Here is a 10,939-nt window from a genome sequence, read left to right as displayed (position 1 = left end):
GTGGAGTCCCACCAGGTCTCCGTTATCCCAGTGACGTCATAATTCTTTGCACTGAGCAGGAGGACGAGCTCCTCCTGCTTGTTACCCAGGCTCCTGGCATTAGTGTACAGGCCAAATATATGTCCCTATCTTGTTCCTACTGGGATTCTTGTTTGCACAAAAGACACTTTATAGCACTACGGCTCTTTTCATGGGAGAAAATTATATTTCACTTACAAAACCAGTGCAGTTTAAAGTGGCCTCAGATTAGATCAAATCAGGCCTTTTTGGTCATTGGCAGACCTCCCTTATTTCATTGGGAATAGTTGCTGGTCAATAATGAGTAACTACACCATCTATCTAAGAGCATCTAATAATTCTTTTTTACCAGGTGCCATGATATTTATCTCTCTCATCTTGGGATCCATATTTTAAACCAAACAAAGCAAATATATCAAAACTTCAACTTTGCAAAATTCATCTCAGCACCCTCATCCCACAAAAAAAAGAAGAAGAAAGGATGGGGGAATCAATTTAGCATGCTTAGCAATTTTGAACAAAGATTGTAAGGTATTTACTTAATAGCAATGACCACAAACAAGTCTTTGCTTTAAAGTGCAAAGTACTCTTTCTTAGAACTTCCTTATATTTTTAGATATATGGTTTCAGCCCAGATAGTCTGATCTATTTAGAATCTATTCCTTATCTGCAGCTATCCTGGTTTTCTCTGATTTAAAAAAAAAAAGTCCCCAATTTTCAATTAAAAAAGCAACCCCAAATCCACATTTTTCCATGACTAAAATGAAACATCACTCTGTGTGCGTGTGTGTGCGCGTGTGTGTGTGTGTGTGTGTTAGTGGTGTTTCATTTAAATCACAGGAAAGTGTAGATTTGGGGTTACTTCTTTTTAACCAAATCTTGGGGATTTTTTTAAGTCAGAAAAAACCAGGATCCCTGCTTATCTGGCATTCATACTATAGCATCATAGCCATGTTTCAACTCAGGTTGTGCCATTTTGGCCTCAGAAGAAGATCAGTTAAAACTGTCACTTTACAATGGGCTTGTAAAAGATCATGTCAAAATTTCCTCAACTCTTGACTCAGATACGTCAAACATACAGGCACTATGTAAAATTCTCTCTTCTCATTCCTCAGTCAAGTGATGGCTCCTCCAATGTAAATCACAAATTTAAATGCACGGAGAAATAGCCCCCATTGAATTTTTCTCTTTCAAAGAAACTGGCCCAGTAAGAGCCAGCACTGCTGTCACCTCATTCCTTATTCTGGAAAACTAGACATTGCACTTGACTAGGTTCATAATTATCCAAGGCTGGATGCAAAGAGCCCTAAGAAGAAAAACAAACATAAACTTAGATGAATAATGTACAGCCTCCCTTTTACAGTGTCTGTTTAACTAACAATGAAAGAAAATAGTAAAATCTCCACAGATTACATTAAGTAATGAGTTTTCACAAACACACACATGCCCACGTACAACTATACAAACAGCACATGCATGCTATAGCCACCTCCAATGTCATTAGCATTTTCAAGTCAGAACTGCACAGTGAATTGAGTCTGTTGCATATATCCTTTCACTAGGATGTGTAGCAAAGATATGGAAAAGTCATGCCCCATATTAAGGAACTATGCAAAACAAAGTGCAATCTGCTTTAATCACAAGCTGTCACATACCACTGTGGTAGAAAAGAATCAGGGTCACAGTTTCAGTGACCAGTTTTAGTTTTTTTTGATCATGTATTTTGTTCATAAACTACAAACTCAAGCCCTTAGTCAGGAAACAGTATTTTTATTTGTCTTTTGCCAGTCTTTGGCTTTAATCAGAGATTGACTGTATAGTGGCAAATGACATTTGTGTTCTTCTGAGGCAGAGCTTGACAAGATATAATTAGAAATACTTTAGTTGACCTTTCATAAACCATGATCCCCAACAAAATTGTGCAGAATCACATTAAAGAATGTTCTTGCATCTTTTGTGGGTACAGACAAGATTACAGGATACTTTTATTTTAGAATAATTACACGGTGACCTTCAGAGTTATTTGCAAAGGTCATATTCTCTTCACATACCCTTGATTTCTTTTCAGTTTTCCCTTTTGTCCCACCAGACATAAATTTAGCAAAGAAAGAAGAAAGAAAGAGTATTTTTTCTGTGGTTGAAAACTGAAGAAGATAGTTCAAAGTCCCCATAGGCACTCAGAGGGCTGTGGGCTATGATAGGCTATTTTCTACCATTTAGCTCCTGCATTATCACTACCCCTTTTTCTTCATTATTCTCTACTTATCACATGCAGCATCACTACAGAGCCCAAATAGAGAGTTGTAATTACCCAGCTGCCACCTGATAGTACCCCTTCTATCATCTTTATCTCACTAGGCCTTGCTGTTTCATCATTGGATAAAACTTGCCCATGGCAATGTGTGTGATAGTACATCTTAGAGATACATTTAAAGTTTACTCATTTATCGCAGAAAAATGCTGAACCCATGCAATTATTAGATACACTTGCCAATTTATTTGTTCAGTAAGGCTACTTTAACTCCTTTTTCTATCAGCTATTTGTTCTGCTCTTCTTGAAAACACTGAGGTCACAGTTGAGCACTGACATGAAATAGAAAAATTCCAAAATGTCCACAAAAGCCTGAGAGACTCATTGATAAGACCATATATATACTCTTTTACTAGAAATCTAAAGTAAAGGACTTGCATTTCATGACCACTTTTGCTTACGTTAACCTGCAATGCTAAGATACAGGTTATTCAATTCAAGTAGTGTCCCTGAGATACACTGGCCCTAGCCTGTCACATTTGGGAAATAATTCAACTGTTGATTAATATAACGGCTGACTGTAAAACCTTTATTACATTATATTAAGTATATAAGTGTGAAAAGTTTAATCAAATATTCTATGTCTTCTTTAAACTTTATGACTCACCCCTTTATATATTAAATGTGTTACACTGATTTAAGATGGATATAATTTTCTATTTTATCTTCACCAGCATCTTTTTAGAGATAAGTAACACAATTTTTTAAAAAACTCCTACAAAAGAGAAAAACAGATGGTCGATAATAAGAAATGCAGTTTCTGAATTCTTATTATCAACATAATATTTATATGTATATGATAGCAACACCAAGGGTGTCATCTGAGTAAAGATCTTCACATGCTCAATTCCACAGAAACTCCACAGCAGGAGACATCTCCTGCCCCAAGGAGTTTATAATCTAAGTTCTGAGCCAAAAAACCTTTATTCTGTTCAAAGTTGTTGCATATCCCTGAGTAAGGCACTTAGAGCAATGTTTTCAAGTGTCAGTGACTGAAGTAGGGCTTCACAGGCTATCTCTACAAAGGGACTTAGGGCAAGATCCAGAGAGGTGCCATATCAAACAATTACTGCAAAAGGGTGATTCAAATAAAGTTAGGCACCTAGGTTTCCTATATGCACAACAGGAAGTTCTGACACTTCTGAAGGGTGATTCAGAAAGTCCAGAGACTGGGGATGAACCGCCTCAACTATCCAATAAAAAAAAAAAAGTGCAGAGTTGATGGCTATGGCTGCTATTTGCATAGTAGCCCAATAGTCCCTTACTTTGAAAAGGAGACACCTATATTCACAAACCACATGAGCTATGTGGCAGGCCAGTAGGGGGTGCTCCTGCATTAAGCCACCCACCTCCCTGTGCCTGACCACCTTCCAGGCTCTAAATGCCTCCCTGGGGGTGCCTCACATCTGGCCGACCCCCTTCCTGGAGCACATCTACTAGCCTGGGGGTTTCACTGCCACCACCCAGGGCTGGGCTTGATTCTGACTCTGCACACCCTGGGAAACACAGGCCTAGTAGCCCTTGAGGGTACTTGATTCACTTCAAGAACTTGGGATGCTTTTCTCAGTCAGAAGCACAAGTATTGATCTCCCTTAGTCAGCCAAACCAAGGGGACCCCAAGGCATAATCTAGACCAACTCCCAATAAGTCTCCCACACTAGGTACAAAGGAGATCTTTATTGGTTACAAGGGGTGGGGTTGGAATAGGGTACAGGGTAGAGCAATATCAGAGAAATTCCATAGAGAAAACTCCCATGGCTGGGTAGCTTTTGATCATGCATCTGAGTTACTGCAAGCTATATATCTAGTTAGATCTCAGGTAGCTTACTCACAAGTATCATCCAGAGGCAGGTGGAGATTCTCTCTGGAGGCAGGCAGCTCCTTGATTATGAGTCTTGAGAGAGAGAGCAAGTTTCAGATGGTTCAGGTCTTCTCTCTCTCTGAGTCTTCCTCATGGCTGCTGCCCCCCACCTTGTGGGCAGTCCTTAACTTATATATCAGTTGTGACCTCATTTACCTGGTCCAATGGAGGCCAGCACCTTTAGGCTGTCTGCCAACCAGTTTGAAATGCATCACTAGTTGCTGGGAAGAATGGCAGTTCCTAGCTCCCCAGGGAGCCCAAGCCCCTCACCCAGGTATGTGATGCCAGTCACGTAGGCAGAGGGAGCAGGTTTCCCCCCTCCCTTAGGAATGTATCCAGCTCAGGTTACCTAAAGAAATAGGGTAAGGTGTGTGTCCCCTGCTGGGCCCATCCTAACCAAATTGTCACAGAGTAGAGTTTTTGGGGAGAAACAGAAGTGGCCTTCTGCCACAAGCTATACAGGTTTGGAACCCACAATCCTTACATTCTCAGAGATAGTCCTAAATGCTAGGCTAAGGGAATCAAACATGTGAACCGTGGGTTTGATGCAGCCAACAGAGCCATTCCCTCTGGCCCACAGGGCTTCTGGTGGGGCAGGGAACTCAAGGAACATGGGCTAGAGCAGGGTGGGGCCTGCCCTAGAGTCCAGGGTTATAGGGCCCTGTTGAACTTGTCAGCGAGGGGACCAGCAAAGACTGCATCAATACAGTCCCTTTTGCCCTGTGGCTGCTCAGTCTGTGACTGCTTGGCCCTCCACTGTTTCCTCTACCACAGCTTTGCCTGCTGTTTTTGCCACCTCTATTGTTTGCCCCTCTGCTCGCATTGCCTCCACTGGCTCTGCTGCAACAGTGGGAGGCCCTACCACCACCTTAGTTACCCCTGCCACTACAGCTGCTGGCCCCACCACCTCCACTGCTTGCCAGGCTATTGCCAGGTCTGGATCTAGCCTGCAAGGAGCCCTACAGTCTGGATCTGGCCCAGTAGGGGGGAGGGGAAGGATGAGTTTGATACCCCTGCACAAAGCTATAGACTAGTCTTGAGAAGAAGGAAGACACTGTCCACTCTGTCAAAGCTTAGCTATTGGGCAACCAAAGTGCAACTATCATGTGACCAGAAGGAGAGCCTATCTCTATAGCTTAATGGCTACGGAAGTCATTTGGGAAGGGAGAATCCTGGATTCTGGCTTTTCTGACAGTGACCCTATCTTCCTTTTAATAGTTTTGATGCTCCAGCAATCAAGCTGTCCTTTGTTCTGCAATTCTGCTGTCATAGATTCATAGACATAAGGGCTAGAAGGGACCTTGAAGATCAAGTCCAGCCCTCTGCCCCAGGGGCAGGAAGTCAGCTAGAGTCAAAGGATCCCGGAAAAATAAACATCCAAACGTTTCTTGAAAGAGAACAGAGTAGGTGCCTTCGTCTCTTCTGGAGGGAGTCTATTTCAGGCCTTGGGGGCTTGGACAGTAAAGAAGTTTTTCCCTGTGTCCAGCCTAAAATGGTCAAGGAGGAGTTTATGAGTGTCGGTCCTTGTTATCCCTTGGGGCACTCTGGTGAACAGATGTTCCCCAGATCCCGGTGCACACCCTTTATGTACTTATGGGCAGCCACCAGGTCCCCCCTGAGCCTGCACTTTTCCAGGCTGAAGAGTCCCATGGCTCTCAGCCTCTCATCATAAGTCGTATTCTCTTGCCCTCTGATCATGCATGTGGCTCTCCTCTGGACTCTCTCAAGTTTCTTGACATCCTTCTTGAATTATGGAGCCCAGAATTGGATGCACTACTCCAGCTGCGGCCTCACCAAGGCCGAGTACAGCGAGAAGATGACATCCTGGGATTTACCTGAGAAGCATCTGTGGATGTAAGCCAGAGTTTTGTTTGCTTTACCAGCTGCGACATCACATTGGTGGCTCATGTTCATTTTGTGGCCAATCATGACCCCCAAGTCTCTTTTAGCTGTTGTGCTAGTAAGCCTATAAGTGTGCTGCAGGGTTTTTTTCCCCCAAGGTGGAGCACCTTGAATTTTTCGGTATTGTACATCATCAGATTTATATCCGCCCACATACTAAGCGTATCCAAGTCAGCCTGGATCATGCTAGCTGCTCTTGGTAATGAAGCTCCTATTTCATAGCCCTGCAGATTGCTTTTAATTCATTCCAATGAAGTTATGTTTTGGGTTTTTTTGCTTCAGTACAGCCCTAGGCTCCTAGCATATTAGTTTTAACTAGAGAAAAATGTGTGTTGTTTCATATGTGATAATGTATCTCACCACCTGCCCCCCTCCCTTTTCAAAATTATAGATCTGCCCACATTCAAATATCTCACTCTGAACAATGTGAGTCTTAATCATTGTTGCCAAAGGGCAACACTACACTGATGCTGCACCTAAGAGTGCTGCTATAAAGTATGCTCTGTCCACCTGCTCTCACTCCACAGGTTCCAGCTCCTTGAACTGAGGCAATCTGGCCACTTTTGGGTGACTTTAACGTACATCCAGAGCTGCTCTTAGGCTTTCTGTCTTGGGAGTGTTTACTGGTGCCTATTTGTAGCCCATGTAAATTAGCTTTATTATTTTATTTCTGGGATTTAGTGCATGTGGAGTGGGTAGAGGCTCCTGGCTCCAGCATGGCAGAGGCTGCAAAAATTATAAACCTTTCTGACCTTTGCAAAGCACTTTGAGAACTATACTTAGCACTGTGATTTAAGTTAATGCCACAGTTTTACACTTCAGAAAGTATGTGGTTTCTGAAGGCTGTTTAGACGTGATCATCTCACATACCTTTTTTGAAGCAAATGTGAGAATACCGCTGGGTTATATTCAGTTTTCAAACATTACACATTCACCACACCCTTGGGAGAAATTCAGGTAGCACGAAACTTAGGGTGTTCACCAGTTCAGGAGTAGCATGAAAAGGTTTCACAAGCTCCCACCCACTTGAAAAAAAAGAGTGCCAGATAATTAGTTTGAACTGGCAAGGAATATTGGCTCAAAAAATGTATTTTTTCAAAAAGCTCTGAATAGTGTTACATGCATCCTGACACAAAATGACATGCTGTGTCATGCATTTTTAACAAATATTTTATTGAGTTTTGTATGGGTGTCATAAATTTTTATTACCCCTTAGCACTTCACACTGAAGTACAGGGATTATGGCAGTTACTAAAAATGAACCTTTAAAAAGCTCCTTTAAAAGGAGTACTTTTAATTAAGAATTCAATCCCTGGCTGAAATAGGATGCCATGCAGCAAATGGCTGGCTGAGAGTTTGCTTTAATGCAGCAAAGCTGAGCCATTCACCAGACCTAAAAGTCTTTTACTGCAGGTATAGCACTCGCCTCACCATATACTATTGCTAATATTCAGGAAATAAAATTATTATTAGTATTTAAAAATTTGGCTCCTTAAAAAAAATTGGTTTTGAGCAGAGCTAAAGAAGACGTTGGTTTTCTTACATGAGCCAAGCCCAGCATCTGGTCCTTCAGACTTGGCTACCCACCCAACAAGCGCTTCCCTGGAGGAAGAAAAGCTCAGAAGGTAGCACATTTTTCTCCTTTTCCCAGGAGGGATCTGACCAGAAATTCATTTTTGTTTCTTATCTGATAAAACTGCAAGGGTAGCACTAGGAGGGTGACTTCTGTTCTGAAATTTTTTGCAGAAAAGAAATCACAGGAGGAATAAATTGTCACTCTCCTTGCTCTCCCCTCTTTTGCATAGAGCATAAAATTACAACTCTGTTTGAAAGGGCTATACCTGTTGAGACTCCCCTTCTTGTTAGCAAATGGAGAGTAGGGTGAAGAGAACTGCAAAGGGGCAGAGTAGGCAAAATTTGCTAGGAGGCTTCATAGGACCTCTCCCCTGTCATTGGAGGAACAGATTTCCATCAGGGCATTTATTTGTCAGAGAACACCACCAACTAGGGCACTCTAAGTCAAGGCGTTGTTACCATATGGCATTGCCCCATGAGGGGCCCATGTTTAGGGAGGACAGCTCAACATTTTGCCCAACCTGTAGGAAAACCTAGCTCTGCCCCTGCAGGTGGTCCTTACTCAACAGCCATGCATGTGCATGGAGAATCATATGGTTGGTGGTTGTAGCCATGTTAGTCTAAGGATATAGGCAGACAAGGTTCTTTGGGTAAATGTGATATCCTTTATTAGACCAACTAAATCATGAACGATGCATGCTCCTGGCAGTTGGGGGGGGGTGGGGGGCACGGCAGTGGTGGGTGTGTGGTGGCAGTGGTGGGAACACAGCGGCGGTAACCGGGGAGCTCCCATAAACACTGCTGGCACCATTGGGAGGAAGGTGGTGAGCACTGACCAGGAGTCAGTGACCACCTGCTGACACTGCTGGCAGTGGCGGCCAGCAGTGATTGCTGATCACCTGCAGGTGCCGCCGACAGGGTTGGCAGGGGGATGGCGAGCAGCGACTGCCTGCAGGCATTGCTGACAATTTTGGCAGTGCCTTTTCATAGGGGGTACACCCACGTGCACCCCCTATGCGTCACCACTGAACTAAATAATTAGAAAAAATATTCTTTGAAAGCTTTTGGGCACAAAGAAGGGTGATTTGTACCCAAAAGCTTGCAAAGAACAATTTTTCAACTATTTAGTTGGTCTAATAAAAGATATCACATTTACCCCAAAACCTTGCCTGAAGAACTATAAGTTGTTCTTCATGAAAAGAAAGGAAGTAATTTACTTCCTGCTGCTCAAAGCTGTGTTGCAGCAGCAGAGGAAGTCTCAGCCTTTCAGACACCATTTGGTCAATGCTCTGCTCTTGGCATGGTGCAGCTCTACGCTGACCCTCACAGCTCATTGTAAAGTCACACACCAACCACAAATGGGTGGTCATTCCTTTCATTTGGACAGTTCGCTGGTGCAGGAATTCTGGCCCATTCGCAGGATGCAAAGCTGATATGCTTGAGCCTTTCCAGAGCTGTCCAGATCACATCTGTGGTCAGTGGCATAAGATCTATATGTAATGAGCCAAATGCATGATTCTTACCCCTCATGCAGTCAGAGCAGAGCCAGAAATGGTTAATAACACCTCACAGATACTGAAGTTGGGAATACCGGCTCAGCAGCAAGAGGCCCCTTTCTGTGGTGGAGTTCACAGCTATGGAATTGGGAGCTTCACCAGGGAATGGGGGCTGCATTAGTACAGATCAAACCAGATGGTTTGTATTATTATTAACTTTGTAAAGACAAGTGTGGTACAAAAAGGCAGTTCCTATGCCAAGGAGCTTATAACCTAAATATATTGCAAACAGAGGAGGAGCATTCTTTATGGCAATGACTGCTGAAACTTTGGAGAGTCACAAATATTTTGATCAAAATGACCCCATGGACAACAGCACATGAGTGTCAAGCTGCCAGTCACAAATGTGTTGGTTCATCTTTTTTTCCTGTATGCATCCAACATGACATTTTAGGGATACAATCCTGCAGGGCCTGTGTGTTCTAGCCTCAGCCAGGCAAAGCATTTGAGCATGTGCATGCCTAAAGGTGTGCATGTTCTTAACAGCTTTGCCAGAGAATTCAGGACCCTGCAGGGTTGCACCCTCCTTCCCCATGTAACACAGCAGGAAATTTAGCTTCATTCTTAGCCATGTAGGAACAAGTTTTTTATTTAGGGGTTGGGGACTATCTGTTACACCTACAACTTTCCTCCCAAAATCTATTAAATTGCCACACATTAAAAACTGCATGTTAATATATGCTTACATTCAGCCTGATTCAGCAAAGCACTTAAGCACTCACTTAAGCTCTTACAAGGGGAACTTCCGTTAACACACATTTAATAGTTCAAGGTTTTCACAGTCCTAGCAGCACAACCTCATGGCTGGGGCAGCTACACAGCTCCAGGGCCAGCGCTGGCTTCTGCCATGCTGACTGCAGTGTCATGATTGGCCAACATTGAAGCAATGTGCACAAGGGCAGCACTTGGGGCTGTTGTCATGGTCCTGCTACCCTCAGTGCTACCAGTGGTATCAGTACACAAGGGACTGACATGAGTAGCATCACATCTGGTGGCCTTTGCATTTGCTGTGGATTTTTGCAATCCTTTCATCTGGCAGGCTTCATGTTCTGCTTCTATATATGGACAGAAATGGAACTCTAGACTGCCGTAAATTGTTCCAGAAAGAATTAATCAATTTTTCCATCTTTGTAACATTCCCTGGGTTTTTTTTAGCCCATCACAGACCTATTTTTACATATTATATATTGAAACCTCTCTCTCAAAATCAAGTAGTTTCCAACCAAGTTATTTATCTCAGATTAAGTTAATCATTTTTATTATGAAGTTTTAGAACTGGAAGTACAGGTTTAGGGTAATAAATCCAGATCTGGCTTACTACAAAAGTGCCTAATATTATAAAAACCTCTTTGTATAAAACTTGCTAAATTAGACTAACGTAGTTTGGTTTTACTAAAGCGACATATTAATCAGGCAGCAACTTTTAACATGAGATGATATAAGAATTATCCAGTGGCTTTATAGCTAATGTATATCTATTGATGCAGCTCAGTCATTAATGACAAGTAGTTAAACTTTTGGTACTAAATACAAAAAAATGAACCACTGGTTGTGTCTTCTTTCATAACAATGAAACATTATCATGATTATTATTAGCATCTGCTGAGGTTGAAGTACGGAGGGGGGTATAATGTGGAAGTTAAAGTTATACAGTTCAAGTGTATAAAGAACACGATTGAGCTATATTCAGAATAATTGGGTTTTTTGCTCCAAAAA

Source organism: Crocodylus porosus, unplaced genomic scaffold (assembly GCF_001723895.1).
Source record: "Crocodylus porosus isolate Cpor-Errol unplaced genomic scaffold, CroPor_comp1, whole genome shotgun sequence".
In the NCBI taxonomy this organism is placed as follows: domain Eukaryota; kingdom Metazoa; phylum Chordata; order Crocodylia; family Crocodylidae; genus Crocodylus; species Crocodylus porosus.
This window is presented reverse-complemented; position numbering follows the sequence as displayed.